At 41.9% G+C, this 16,348-nt stretch overlaps 1 long non-coding RNA gene across 1 annotated transcript; it reads right to left on the bottom strand.

Moving 5' to 3' along the window:
- Positions 1-6,329: 6,329 nt before the first annotated feature.
- LOC140422165 (uncharacterized) lies at positions 6,330-11,109 on the bottom strand. Its single transcript, XR_011947461.1, has 3 exons — positions 9,826-11,109; positions 9,569-9,694; positions 6,330-6,519 (listed from the first exon to the last, which is right to left on the bottom strand). It is a non-coding gene; the product is annotated as an uncharacterized lncRNA (long non-coding RNA).
- Between the last annotated feature and the right edge of the window lie 5,239 nt (positions 11,110-16,348).

Below are 16,348 nucleotides of genomic sequence, written 5' to 3'. Positions count from 1 at the left end.
CATTTCAGCGATAGTTGCCACTACCATTGATTTCAGGAGTGTGATGCCACCCTGCAGAGTGAGAAGCCCTTTACACGCTGGAACTATGTTTTAATATATATTAATAACAAGATAGATTAAAACAGGGGCACAATTTTATAACCGAACAGTAAGAGATGCTATAATCTATAGTTGTTCGAAACTTTAGAGCTGGCTCTTGTGAGTTCCACCGACTTGGCTTTTCCACTGTCAACCTGGTCGTCTATTTTCCTTAAGAATGAAGGCAGTGTTCCACACAGCTTTCTGAACAATTACGTAGCTGTAGAAAAATCAGGACAAATTTCAGGTTCTTTTAAATAAAATAGTTGTTGGTGTGTGCCTTGGCAATTGCATCTGGAATAATGGAGTTAATACTATTGATCCAGTGCCCACGAACTGGGGACAGCAAGAGACTTATCCACGGCTTCTGATCCTGACTCCTGCTGGAAAATGTATGTATAGGAATGGCAGGCAAGAAGAGGATCAAGAGGATCAGATCAGATCAGATCCAGTTGAGAAATATACCGGAGAACTTGAGGCATCTGTGAATCCACCATGAGTTGACATATTAACTGCGATGGCGAGTAAAATTAAAACATATAAATTGTAAAGGCCAAATGTGTTCATAATGCTTTGTCCTTTAAATGAAGGCCATGGTGTGGTACTTTGCCAGGGGTTCAACTACCGCTCCCCATATAATAATCTTGAGATATAATGAAATGTTGCAGTGGGAAAAATATTTTTCTAAAAATAATCCATACATTGGAATGACAATGTGATTCTCAATTCAAAAAGGGGCACTGAGTGTATGACATTGATCTTTCGCTTTGAGAAAATGGGTTCAAATCCAATCCAGAGTGTTTGAATGAAAGTCTCCTCTGGCTGAAAGGATTCTACGTGAAATGGGCTGCCTCAATTCAGTTCCCAGTATGAATAAGTGCAATATAGAACTGTCCTTCATCTGGCACTAATTGACAGCTGGTGTGGGAAATGGTAGAAATGCCACAATGGTGCAACAGCGGATGTTCTTCAGTGGCTGAGGCAAAGCATATTGCTGAGGGCAGAGTAGCAGGAGTCTTACTCCATACCTATCGGTTCTCAACGTAATCTGGGAATCCATGATAAAGGTACTGAAATGTAAATGTTATCTCCCGGTCTGAGCCACCCATTGAAGGATGGCGAGCTGGTGGTTCTTGGAGCTGATGGCCTTCCAGCCTGGAAGCAGTAACAGGGTGCCAAGGCAGGTCAGTGAAAGGATGGTTCAAAATGGAGGCGCCCTCTCAATTTTTAAAGGACTTTGCGGTCACGGACAGAGGGTGGTGGCAGTGGTGAGATGGGGTGAACTCCTCTGCATAGGACTACTTGCGGCGACACCTGCCAGGCAGGAAGGAACAATAGGACATTGGAAGGCAACTAAACAGGCCCCCAGACGAACACGGAAATTCCAGCCGGCCTCTTTTTAAATGACTTTTAAGTAGTCATTAACTAGTTGAATCGGCTACCCGCTATGAACAACATCTGCCTATCCCGACAAGTGCGGGGGGGGGGGGGGTCATTATCAGGAAACCAATTAACCCTTTCTCAGAACTGGGATCCACTAAGGGGACATTGCATCGTACACAATGAAAATACTGGCAGGGGCTTAAAATCCAACCCGAGATCTAATTACAACGCTGTTGGCTGATTTCATCGCCAAGCCAGAGGAGTTGGGTGGCCCAGAGGCTGCTCTCTAAAGTCTGGGGTGGAGGACAGGGGAAGCATACCAACCGTCCAGATTCATGCTTTCATGGGCGTCACTGTGTGCACTCGGCTGACTTCTTGGTTAACATGATGACTAGCACCTGTTGCAATAAAAATACCCTGATTTGTATATGAATACACCCGACAAATCAGGCAGTTAAAATTAGAATGGAGTGGGTGAAGTGGGAATTTCGCCCACTCTATTTTAATTGCCCGCCCGCTCGGTTTCCGCTAGGCGGAGCGAGTTAAAATTTCCACCTGGCCATGAGACTGGTTCTGCACCTTCCATTGCATCAGTGTGTCACACCGTCCATTCCAAGCACCCCTCACCTTGATAAGCGCAGACATAGAAGTTAGTATCCAGTCGATAGTCCTTTTAGTTTATATATGAAATAATCATCAAATATTTAATTTCGTAAGACGTGCAATTATTACATGTTTTAATATATTTATGTGATTACCTTGATATATCGGTTAATTGTATAAAGATTCCTTGAGCATTTTGTATGAGGTTCGGAATTTCGATTTACTTTACGCATCTTGAACATTGTCGAAACAAAATTATATATAAATGCATTCAAGATAGACGTTGGACAGTGCAGTGTTTTCAATGGGCCTAAATCATTTTGTGGTCCTTCTCCAATGTCGCCAGCACCTGAGATATTTTAAGTTTGTTTCTAATCCCTGTGATCACAAATCTTAGGTACATGTCTGGGATGCCAAGCACCCAATCAGAAATATCACAAAAATGCAAGTAGAGATGAAAACACATAAAATTATAATCCGATGTTTTAGTTTTAATAGCAGAGCGTTTATTTCACATCCTCCTCGTCCAATTCCATCCTTGCGCCGGGACAGTGTCAAGTTACAGGATTTAATTCGTGTTTCAGCCGAACACGGGAGACCTATTCCCTGCTGTAAAAGATATAATTGCCAAAATGGTTAAGTTGTGTTTAGCTGGTGTCACTGCAGTAATTGTGAATAATTAGAAAATTGTGCTTGAAAGTGTGATGTTCGCTGTCACTGGGAACTACAGTTCCAAGGCGTGCTTTTTAAACTACTAAAGATGGCTCATATCAATCACGGTTCGGAAAAAAAAAGATGACTGCATGATATTGATATGACTTTATTTGTTGTAGAAGATTTTCAATGTGTTCGTACTGCTGTGACAGATTGTTGGATCATTAAGGAAAACTGTCAAATATCTGAAAATCCACATCTACATTCCATGCTGCAACATATCTTCACTGCATTGCGCAGCACAATGTACCATTCATGCCAGTATGTAGAGGTTAGGCAAATCATGTCCTGTACAGTCATGTTTTTACATTCTGCTTAATATATTATGTACATTTCAGTCTGTATGACAATGATAATATTTGAATAATACCCACTCGAGTTTCATAGTTTTACTTCAGAAGGCGATTAGACATTACTGCCTAACTTTCGTTTCATGAAAGGCACTGCCATGCCTGTCATCCTAAATCATGGAAATATTCGAGCACGTGTTCGATGCGTGCGTAAATGGGGCAACATAACTTACATGGAGTTACAACTCCTCCGCGTGAATGCAGAACCGAAAGATTTGTAATTTAGCCCACCCCTATCACCATCCTTGCGATACGTTGTATTTTTTTATTAAATTCCTCGGATTTAAAAACAAAAATTGTCTACGAAATGCAGGAAACTATTTCCGCTCAAAGATTAAACGGTGAGAAACTAAAACATTCCAAGGAACGAACTGGTAAGTAGGCCTGTTAACGCCATTATGATTTCCTGCACAGAGATTCGGCTTTTTTTCTCTCTTTCTGATGAAGTTTATGGGATACTGCAAAAGTTATGGTGACAATAAGATTGGGTGCCTTTTAAGGATTGAACATATCTTAAAAATCAACCTTTGCGTAAAGCAAAAAAAGGTGTTCTTTATTAAACTATGTAACTTTGATAATTGTGTCGCAATTAGGCCACGTATTCGATAACCGAATCAATATTCAATATTTCTGCGTGAAAATAAATAAACTCATTTGACGAAAGAAAAGAATGTCTTATGGTTCAGTTCTACTGGAATAATGAGTCCTTTTGAAGTGCATATTGTATATGTGCTGAATATAGATAGAAACAAAAAATCAATGAATAAATAACTATGTTAATGTGAGTATGAAGATCTTTTGATTTTATATCACCCAGCTACTTCTGTACCTTTTTTTTGCCCATCTCTCTTATATAAATCTGGAGCCAGTCTGCAGCATTCTGCCTTTTCTCCTTAATTGCTTCGTTGCCCAGTCCTTCTCTGCCTCCTACTTCGACCTTTTACAAACAGTAACAGCTGACAAACACAGTAGCTGAACAGGAGCATCTGTTTCACTTTACTCCAGGCAGATCTCCGCAACAAATAAAAGATCATGATCAACAACCTCACAAAGACCAATCGGCAATAAATGTAACTATAATTAGTTGGACAAATCATTTAATACGGGTCTTTAAAATTGCTGGCACATGATATGCAACTATAATCATGATACATATCAACAGTTGTTCATAATGCATTAAAGAAATATATAATGTCCACGGTGTGTATCTCAAATTTACTTTGTTCATTTTGTGTTACACGTCCACAACATAATACAAACGAGAGTTGAATATGATGCTGGAGTCTGTCATATAATCTCGTATCCAATTTTAACTGTATAAACTCGTTAAAATTAATTAAAATAACTTTCTCTCATGTAAGCCTGAGGCTGCATTTTCTCAAAAGTATTATTGTTGGATGACGTTAAAAATCCACCTTGTAAAATAATACAGAAGTTAAATATTGCGTTTGAAGGCATACTGTTAAATTTGCGAATTTTAGCATGTGCTGCCTTAGGCGTGAAATACAAATAAAGATCAATATTATTTCGAAATCGGGGGGAAAAATTTGCTTTACACCATTTGTCACTTATTCATTGTTTTCGTTGGAAAGGGGCTGCCAAACTAAGGAATGGGTGTTTCGCGTTAGAACTCTTGCAGTGTTCTGAATCTCCTAACACAAAAAAGTGAAAGCATTGTTCACAATGACAGATTGGTAGTCAAACATATGTAACATGCAGATAATTGGTCTATTCAAGCTGTATGGCTAATAAACTATAAACAAAGCGTCTTATGTAGATCGGTTCAGTCAGTTAACCCTGCTCCTCTCTTTTCCACTCGTTTGCGTTTGCACTCCAGGACAGCGACAGTAGCACGGGTCAAATGGTGCGAGCAGCGGAAAAGGACGCTTAATTAGCCCTGGTTTCCACTGTTCTGGCTATTAGCAGGCTCTATAAATAATGTCAGAACTAGAACAGCGCTCACACGGAATCATCTGTTGCCACCATCTTTTAAGAGTTACAACCTGAGTTAATAGGATACAATGTATGGTCCAGCCACTGTCTGGGTGCCCTCAGCCCTTCCCACAATAGATTCCTTTTTAAAAAACGCCTAAGAAATGAGGATTTCTGAAAACGAAACGATGTCGTCGTCTCTCTCTCCATATGTCCTTCCTCGTATTATTACATTATTTTTGGCTGGGTGTTCTATTTTCTTTCGACACATAAGATTATTATTATATTTTACCTCTCATAAGCATAGAACTGCCAATGGTACACGGTTGCTTCGTCTAGGCGACGTACAATTAGATAGCCAGCCCAAGCCATGACTGTTTTTTAAAAAATGCTAATTGGTTCTTTCACACGCGTTTGCATTTCTCTTCACGTATTTAATGATGCATACATTGGAACTGTGTCACTAGCTCACTGCACACTTGTTCTAATAATAATCCAATCCACATCGCCTCTCGACAAGGATTTGTTCGCGATCGATCGATGTAACACACCAGCGATTAGCAGTGCTGAAACGACTGTTATTGCCCCATGTGGGGTGGTTGTTGATACTCCCCGTGACCGGGCGACTCGCACTGTTATGGGTAATCGATCTTCAGCAAGTCAAAATAATTATGAGGCTAATGTACTTTGAACTTGTTTCTGATACCCTAATCTTGCTCTTCATCTTTGTGCCGATGCAGTGTTATCTTAAAACCATGGGGCACATTCTGGCATTTTCCATCATCGTGCGCTATCATTAACCTTCATAGAAATATTTCAAAGAAACAGGGACGAGGTCGAAAATGATTTTTTAAAATCACATATACATTTGGCTACAATTTTAAGTTCCTCTTAAAACAGTAAGGTCAATGCCCCCATGTACCGCATTCAACAATTTCCCCCTGATTGTAATTGTGTTAGGAGGAAAAAAGTAAAACTGATCTAATATGAGGTGATATAGCCTTTGAGACTTAGAATTCAATGACTAGGACCAGAGGCTGGCTCGATTGAGTGCGGCACGCAGCTATTGGTCCAGCACAAACTTACTCTGATGCTTAAGGTGCAAAGACCGATTTTGCCCTTCATTTTCACGGTGCATTGGATGATTTCAGGCCAAGATCGGCTGTAATGGATCTATCATCAGGAAACAATTACCTTTTCAGTGTAGTTCAATTGATGACAGACACTGTTATTTCAGAAATGGGATCGTTTTATTTCTTATTACACTAAATAACATCCAGCAGCTTGAAATTGCCATGTTCTTCAAAACTACCCATTGGAGAAAATTGCTGCATTTATCGCGTTGTGCATCTCTGGAGAACGAAATCCAGCGTGAATCAAACATCAGACGTCCTAAGTGCAACAGAAATACACCTTCCAATATGCCTGGAAACACTCTGGCTGGGTCACATATGAATAACTGAAAAATAAAACGCACAAACTTCACATTAATTTAAATACCTCGCCATGATATTTCCCATGAGTTGAGGCAATATGGTTCTGACTGATTTGTAAACTGATGTACTGTGAGGTCGTTTTATATTAGATCTGACAAAATTATATAAAGCGGTCAAAATAATTACTCGCTGTGATTTAATTTTGTGCCACCCTTTAACTTGTAAAGTGACAATGTTTACATACTGATCATACTCTCATACCCGGTTGAGGTTGTTCAGGTAAAAGTAGAAAGACATTCGGTTTGCATACAACATCCAAGTCTATGTACTTCTAAAAGACAAGATCAAATTTGTTTTCTATCCTTACAATAAGATTGTATGTATGCAATGCTTCCGAAAGCACATGATTTGTTAACTGTGAAGAGCAGTCTGCATACTAAAGGCTTAATATGCCCGCAGCTGCGGTTCGCCCGATGCTTTCTAAACTGGATGTGTTTCCCTGCGCCATCTGACTGCATTATAAAGACGATATTATGCTGTAAAATGTATATATGTCCATTTAAGCTTTATCTGCGTTGAGCCCTGCTTCTCAAACTTACTATCGCCATGAGAAGTGGAGCTGCCTTAGTTATCTGAAGGATCAGGTGCCGTGTAAGAAAGCTGTGGTGAGTTACAAGGGTCTCTCGTAAAACTAGAAGTACAGTAATTGGTAACAGGCTACGTTGTGAGTAGTGCGGCCAAGTGGGTTTTCACCAACGCGACACAATATCTAATAAATATGAGCCCAGGGCATATGAAGGGATATTTCCATCACCAAGTTCGATTACTTGATGCACCAATAAATTACAGCGCATTATATCATAGAATCATAAAATCGACTCTACTGCGTTAAAGATTTTGCCCCCTTTGATGCCCTCGCCCTATTTATTTTACCGCATTTTTCCCTACATCGAACAGTACGATCGCCATTTTAATTTTCTGGGTTTTTAAAAACTGAAATATTGAGTTTTCTACAGTGATTAATGTGAATTCTATATGCACAGCTGCAATGAAGAAACTTATCCTCCAATCAATTTTAAGAAAAAAATCATTGGTTAAGTGTAAATGATTTGTGTCAATAAAATATATATGTATATTAAATCTTAGAAGAAATTTCGCCACGCCAGTTATATTTGCAGATTTCTATGTGTCTAAACCACGAGACAAAATAATACAGGGCAGAATATCCATGTTTTCTTAAAATACTCTGCGTCCTTTGTAAGTGTACACAAGTAGTAAATAAACAATTACTGTATTGACTTTGGAATGACATCTCCATTAAGCCAACTGAGCGTGCACGTGTTCAATCATTAAAATGATAATTAATATTATATTGAGATAATATTTCAGTACATGTTTCTGAAAACATTGCCACAACAAGCTGCAGTTGAAATCACAAGGCGGATAAATCAAAATCAAGATATTATTTTGCCATAATTATCACCGCATTGGCTATGACTTTATAATGTGTGAGTTCCTTTTAATTATAAATTACGCATAATGCGTTATGAGGTGCGAATTGCAATATTGAATTCCACCCAGTATGTGTTCCTGTGTTTGGAATAATGCTCACGATATTGAAATGACAAGGTTCACTTCTGAAATGTATACTCTCTTGTTTTGACTGGGTGCATTGGCTGTTTCCCGACCGTGTTTCACAGCTGAGGTGCCTAATTGTCAGCTCCTTCAACAGACACTAATCAAGCAATTTCCCCATCCCAGCCCCATCAAATTGCTCTTTAGCTGTTGAACTGTAGAGTTTTGCTCCTCTTTTCTCATGCTAATCACGGCCATTCATGCGCTCACTGTGAGGCTATTTGTAGTGGGAATAAATACCCTTGTTTGCCTGCCGCATGATTAATTGATATTGTTATGTGGCTTTTGTTTGTGCTACCGGGAGCTGAAAGGCAGCACATATTGTATGTGACGAAGGGAGACAGAAACATCATTTCACCGCTGGGGTCTCCGAAAGGTCGTCGAAGGTTCCAACTGCATTATTCATCGTATTCATTTTTCCTCATTAAAAATATGATGAAAGCTTAAAATAGGGGGCTCGAGGTTTTATTGACCAGTCCCTTCAGCCACATAGAAACAGCCTGATCACACACATTTAGACAGCTGCAGCTTTCTGCAAGCCTCTTGTTTAGATTTTTTTTGTCTTTGTTGCCAACACTAAAGCTATCTAAAGCTGCATATGTCTGAAGAACTGTATTTCTCATCTGTTGTAAATTAATATGGTAATACCATCGACTGGTATTGCTGTCTGATGCCTTTCAATGTTTTTCTTCTTGAATTACAAAAAAAAGAGAGAATTTTCCTTTTCCTGTGCAGGGAAGTAATTGATATGCTGCATCGGGGGTCAGGATTTGCATAAGAATTAAGTGCAGTAAATTAATTTAATATTCCATGCACATCTACAATTATTCCTGCAGACCTTTGTTTCACTGTCTTAGAGATAGAGGTTCAGCTGTTCTTCAGCCAAACAACATCTGTGCTGTTAATAATTTGATAAACAGCTAATACAAATAGTTTCTGAATTATCTGGCTGCCCAGGGACTAGTCAGCGAGACTTGCAACATTTGGCCATAGTGTTTTATGTAGAGCAGGTTTTATCTGACGATTGGCGAAATTCATTCGCCACAACCTTGGATTCAATTATTCGTTTGACTCAGATAAGGCAAATAAACCAGCCAGGCTGGCTATTTGTATATTGAGGTTTCACTCACACACCCTTTAAAAAACCAGCACCGATTGAGTGGTCAACGTGTAACATTAATCGTTTCCACAAGCATTTTATTCACACTCTTTAACTGAGGCCGACCTACGTTTGGAACATATTGTTGCACGTTTTAGTAAAATGGCTATTTTTAAAGGTATTTTAGATTTTATAGTTCTCTTTTGATTTAGTAATTTTGTGTAATTTTCCTGAAATATAGCTCGATGCTGATATGTCATATTGCACATTTTGTCTATAATATCACAGGTTTAGAAATCTAAATGAATTGCAATGTATGCCTCGACCTGAAGGTATACCTGAAATGAGTTCCTTGGGAATTTCTGGTATTGGCGCGGGTGCTGTAATACTTGATCAGGTGGTCGACATCTTCAGCAGGCGACTTATTTATCCCTTCCAATCAAATAACTTGATATTTCAAGCACCTGTTTAAAAAAGAGACAAACCTCATAAAATTTATGCGGTAGGAGAAAAATAAAACCTTTTGAGATAAAAGTTTTGTATCGTGTTTCCCAAATCAATTATTTCCAAATTTAAAAGAAACGCAAGATCTTGCCTGCTTCTGGGCGGATACAGCAAGTATCATCATCCTGTGCTACGCAGCTTTGTGACTAGAGGTTTCTTGAGTTTTGCACATTGGCATAGGATTGTAACATTCATCTTTTGTGCTTACTGGGGCGGAGGGCGATTTTTCCGCCATGTGCAAAACACGACATCTTCTTAGGACTGTTTGACAGAAGATAGCTACTCAGATTAATCAGAAAAGTACATATACTTTACGCTCTTCGAAACACGCAGCCCTTTCTGTTCCTCGTGCCAGCATAGCAGATTGCACGTATGCAGAGAATGCGAATACAGTCCGGATATTTCATTTAAGGATTTAGATCTTGCCCATTTGTATTTGTATTTTAATATACACAAATATCAACAATTTAAAACATATAAGTCCCCTTCAAGACATTTCCCCAACAATAACTGCAATGGCACACTGTTCCTATTTTCCTCGGGCTGTGACAGCAGGGTTAACACACAAGGTAAAACTACGGGTTAACGTGACTTTTCAGCCATCTGCTGCTTCAGTCATACCTTGTGCAGTGATCATTAACAACACGCGACAGGGATTGTTTCTTTCCCTCTTAAGATAAAACAACTTCATTACAACAGAAAAACGTACAGATGGGAATGCACCGAACAGATTTAAAGGGAAATTAGAGAAACATGCCACTTCACTATTAAAACCACACTGTTTGATTTCATGGCTTTTTACATGCAAGTGTTTCAGTTAAGTGCATGCACTTGAGAGCTGAATAACACATACAATTTAGAAGGTGCGTTTGGACATATTCACCAAAGCATGCTTTCAGATCAGCTCTTAAAGTTCAGTGCATTCAACAGTCCAAGTTATTGAGAGATCCACTTTGAAAATGAGAATTTAGACAGCGAGCCGGCAGCATTTCCCACACTAGGTACCGTGCATATATGTATTCTCTTCGAATCGATGACTTCCAATGCTATGATTAAATCCCATTGAGACGGCTCATGCAAAAAAAAGCGGCGGATAAAATGAGAATCTGACCATTTTCCATTTGGGAGCTCTCTTTTAAAGAACTGTCCAGCAATGCCTCATCGATTGGCGGGACGAAGCTATCATTCCTTCCTAGGGAAGATCGGGATTATTTATTGGATGGGAATGATCACATTTGGCATTCAAAAAAAAAGGTTGGGTATATTTTGGTGTAAGTTAATAATTCCTCACCTGTGCAGGCCTTTGTCCGTGATCTCTTCCTGGTGCTACGATTGGTATTCATGTTTACCTAGCAACCAAATCCACGTTACGCGGCATCTGGTGCACTGCCCTATATATGTTACAGAAATACAGGGAATGTTACAGCTTCGTGTTGAGAAAAGCCCTTCAGCACCACCCGCCGTGGCTGTAATAATTGACCTATTCTTCATGTCATTATCTGGCAAATGCCGAGATCACCAGCTAAAGCAATTCTAAAAATATATTGTCAGGATAACGGAACCATAAACAGTTTGCCTTTATTTTGTTTAGTTCCATCCCATGGGTCCTTCATGCTTGCAATATATATATATTACAAAGTAAGGGAACAACGAAACCTAAACATCTGCGGTAGTATTAGGTAGCAAGTACAGCATTATCCGCCTCCCTCGGGTCCTTTTCGAATCCAAGCGACCTTAAGGTGAGATGAGTATTCCAAGGCTGCATGAAACTGACATTTTAAACAGAAATGTGCGCGCTAGACGAAATATTCGAACTCACCTTCGTCCCAACGGCGTGGAAGGCGCAGCAAACTAACCATTCTAACTGGAACAACAATCGTGGCTTCTGAACCTACAAGAATGTTTACAAGTTACCTTACAAGTAACAGCCTCCCCGAACAGGCGCCGGAATGTGGCGACTAGGGGCTTTTCACAGTAACTTCATTTGAAGTCTACTTGTGACAATAAGCGATTTTCATTTCATTTCATTTCATTTTAACATTAAGCAAGTTTAATCTGGCAGAGAACACCGTTATGAGGCAACAGCTGACAACACGTATCAGTAGTTGTAAACTTTATTACTAGCTTACACTAGATAGATAACTTGAGATCTATAGAGACAGAACAGGGACGATCAAGTCCGTAGGAGGAGATTGTTGGGTTTCTCAAACTCCAAACTGTTTGCAATTTGGCTATCTCCCACGGCGTTCCTCTCGATTGAGGAGGCATTCAGTGCGTGCATCTGGTAAGGAAAGGCGTGGAGCAGGTGGGTCAAGAGCTGAGACTGAGGGTGGATGCGGTGTTAGGGTTTAGGGAGGGAAGGAGGGTTTAGGGAGGCAGTCATTTACCAAAGGGGCATTTAAGTAGGAAAGCTTCGTTTGAAGTGGGCCAACTTGGAGGCCGGTGGGGAGCACCTTGTGAACCCTGTAAATCCATACTGAGATTTGGGTATCAGTGGAGCTGCAGGTTCATACAGTTAATCTCAATTGTAACCCAGGAGACCGGTGACAACCTACCAACACGAGAATTTATATAACGGTAAATACCTATCAGGAACCTGGTTGAGAAACTGCAATTACACCTTTTAATTCGTGACTTGCTTCCCCCTGGAATTGATTGGATAGTGAAATGTGTGTGGAAGGAAAGTTTACATTAGGAAGGAAGGTTTTGAACTCCATCGAGGATTATTTTCTATATTACTCATTCAAATGTAATTTCCTTAATCGGAAAAGAATAACTTGTATTTGCATCGTGCTTTATTATACCCCCAGCATATGCCAAAGTGCTTCACAACTCAAAGTTCTACTTTTGAACTGTAGTCACTGATATCTAAGCAAGTGAGTAAAAACTGAGGCTTAACCAGTGAGGAAGAAGCAAATGAACACTCCATGTCCACATAGTATACGACGGACACTGGCGATGTCATTAACACGATTCACTAATAAAAGCTCTTATTTAATACAAAAGTTCAACTTGTGCAATTTTGGAAACATGTCTATATTTCGCTATTTGATTGATGATAGCTTCTCCCGTCGCTTCGACTGATGAGCGATAAGTTTTACGACTCAAAAGATTATCTTCACACTGGAAATGCAGTTTTAACGCTTTCATCTTAATTATGTAAAATATTGGCATTGCAAATTGTCATTGCCCATTATATTCGCCCTGCCTTCTTTTCGTTTTCCATCTTACCTTTCCCTGAAAAGAGATGGATCCCTGCTTTTTCTGTCCCGCTGTTTTAATTTTTTTGCCTTTGCCTGATAGACACCGGTATCACCGTGGACATTGGGAATAATCGTTCACTGACCGGCAATTCGTATAGATTTAAAGTGACTTTAAACATAAGTTGGAATGGAAGATAATGTTAGAAGAACAAAAAAAGAACACAACAGTGCAAAAGCAAAATACTGCGGATGCTGGAATTCTGAAATAAAAGTAGAAATGCAGGAAATGTGCAGCAGGTCTGGCAGCATCTGTGGAGAGAGAAGCAGTTAATGTGTTAATTAGATGGCCTACCACCAGGACACAACGGGAATGTGCACTGAGACCTGGGTGTCATCATACACCAGTCGCTGAAGGTAAGCGTGCAGGTACAGCAGGCGGTAAAGAAGGCGAATGGTATGTTGGCCTTCATAGCCAGAGAATTTGAGTACAACAGAAGGGATGTCTTGCTGCAATTATATAGGGCTTAGGTGAGGCCACACATGGAATATTGTGTTATTTTTGGTCTCCTTATGCTGCCTCACAGCGCTGCGGACCTGGGTTCGATCCCGGCCCCGGGTCACTGTCCGTGTGGAGTTTGCACATTCTCCCCGTGTCTGTGTAGGCCTCACCCCCACATCCCAAAGATGTGCAGGGTAGGTGGATTGGCCACGCTAAATTGCCCCTTAATTGGAAAAAAATGAATTGGGTACTCTAAATTTATTTTTGAAAAGGTTTGGTCTCCTTATGTGAGGAAAGATGTTCTTGCTTTAGAGGTAGTGCAGCAAAGGTTTACCAGGCTGATTCCTAGAATGACAGGATGGACTATGAGGAGAGATTGGATCGGTTAGGATTATATTCACTGGAGTTCAGAAGAATGAGGGGGGATCTCATAGAAACCTATAAAATTCTTATTTTAAAACATTTAGAGTACCCAACAATTTTTTCCCAATTAAGGGACAATTTTAGCATGGCCAATTCACCTACCCTGCCCATCTTTTTGGGTTGTGTGGGTGAGACCCACGCAGATACGGGGAGAATGTGTAAACTCCACACACACAGTGACCCAGGGCCAGGACCCAACCCGGATCCTCAGCGCCGTGAGACAGCAATGCTTTTTAAAATAAATTAAGAGTACCTAATTATTTTTTTCCAATTAAGGGGCAATTTAGCATGGCCAATCCACCCAGCCTGCACATCTTTGTGTTGTGGGGGAAAACCCCACGCAAACACGGGGAGAATGTGCAAACTCCACAATGACAATGACCCAAAGCCAGGATCGAACCTGGTACCTCGGCGCTGTGAGGCAGCAGGGCTATCCACTGCGCCACCGTGCTGCCCTTGAGGCAGCAATGCTAACCACTGCACCACCATACTGCATCAGAAACCTATGAAATTCTAACAGAACTAGAATGATACAGCACATGTTCCCAATGGTGGGGGTGTTCAGAACCAGAGGTCACAGGATACGGGGTAGACAATTGAAGACAGAGATGAGGAGACATTTCTTCACCCGGAGGGTGGTGAGACTGTGGAATTCATTACCACAGGAAGTAGTTGAGGACAAAACATTGTATGCTTTCAAGAAGCAGTTAGCTATAGCACTTGGGACAAAGGGGATCAAAGGAAGGCGGGTTCAGGATTTTGAGTTGAATGCTCACTGAGATCATATTGAATGGCAGAGCAGGCTCGAAGGGCTGAATGGCCTCCTCCTGCTCCTATTTTCTATGTTTCTATGTTTGTATGCTGCTATTATATTCCCATGATTTTAGAATTTTATTTAGGTTGCAAATAATATCCTTATGCCTTTTCAATTCTTTGTTCTTATTAGGCTTCATTCCTGGAACTTGGTAATCTGTTCGCTCAACTTTCAGCTAAATCAATCTTTTGTGACCAAATCATCCATGCATCATATATAAATTTCTATAGGAGGACTTCCAGTTGCGGTTATGCAGAGCTAAGTTGCACGTTCGGAAGCTCCCGACAGAAATGGACTTTTGGGCTCTTTTTAGGGCCCCCAGCGGAATTTGTTCGAGGGTTCCCAGTGTGGGAAGGTGTTAGTAACATTTCCCCGGCGCTGTATGGATTGGACCAGGAGTGGAGCGGTGAAAAAAGTAGTTTTGGAGCAGCGAAAAGTGCGAGGGAGGAAAATCAAGATGGCGGCGGGTGGAGATCAGGCAGCGTGGGCGCAGTGGTCGCAGGAACAGCAGGAGTTTCTCCAGCGCTAGTTCACGGAATTGAAGGCAGAGCTGTTGGAGCCAATGAAGGCTTCGATAGACAAGCTGCTCGAGACCCAGAAGGCACAAGGGGCGGCGACCCGGGAGGTGTGGCAAAAGGCCTCGGAGAATGAGGATGAGATCTTGGGCCTGGCGGTGAAGGTAGAGGCGCACGAGGCGATGCATAAGAAATGGCAGGAGAAGTTCGAGGACATGGAGAACCGGTTGAGGAGGAAGAACCTGCGGATTCTGGGTCTCCCGGAGGGAGTGGAGGGGTCGGATGATGGAGCACACGTGGTCACGATGCTAAACATGTTGATGGACGCGGGGGTCTTCCCGGGGCCCCTGGAGCTGGAGGGGGGCCCACCGAGTACTGGCGTGGAGGCCCAAGCCCAACGAGCCGCCGCGGGTGGTGCCGGTGTGGTTCCACCGCTTCGTGTACAGGGAGTGTGTCCTAAGGTGGGCAAAGAAGGAACGGAGCAGCAGGTGGGAGAATGCAGAGGTCCGGATATACCAGGACTGGAGCGCGGAGGTGGCGAAGAAGAGGGCCGGGTACAATCGGGCTAAGGAAGGGGGTGAAATTTGGAATGTTGCAGCCGGCGCGACTGTGGGTCACTTTCAAGGACCGCCACCACTACTTCAAGATGCCGGAGGAGACGTGGACCTTTATCCAGGCCGAAAAGTTGGATTCGGATTGAGGGTCGGTTGCGAGGGGATTGATGTGATTGTTGTGTTTTGGTGGGATGTTTTGTTCTGTTTGATACTGGTTTTTTTTTTGGGTGCTGGGTGGGGTAGGGTGAAATGGTTCGTAATGGGGATTTGGTGAGAGTGCGGGCGCCGGTGGTTGGAAGAGGGGGCCGCATTGGGGGGGAGGGGAGAGGGGAGGCCCGAGGTGGGGGAGCTGGGATCAGGCCACGAAACGGAGCTGCGCCTGAGGGGGCAGGGCCGGCTTGGTGGAAAAGGCGGGGTTTTATTTTCCCGAGCTAGGGAAGGAAGGGGGCGGGGTCAGGGGGAGGGCTGGTGCTGGAGAGGAACGCCCGCTGATGGACAGGAGGGGGGGATTCTCACACTGGGGGGGGGTCAATGGAGTGGTGGGAGCGGCCGGGGTCAGCAGGAGTCAGCTGACTTATGGGAGTGCTATGGGGGGAGCAACGCAGC

This window comes from Scyliorhinus torazame, chromosome 1, assembly GCF_047496885.1.
Source record: "Scyliorhinus torazame isolate Kashiwa2021f chromosome 1, sScyTor2.1, whole genome shotgun sequence".
NCBI lineage: Eukaryota > Metazoa > Chordata > Chondrichthyes > Carcharhiniformes > Scyliorhinidae > Scyliorhinus > Scyliorhinus torazame.
This window is presented reverse-complemented; position numbering and strand designations above follow the sequence as displayed.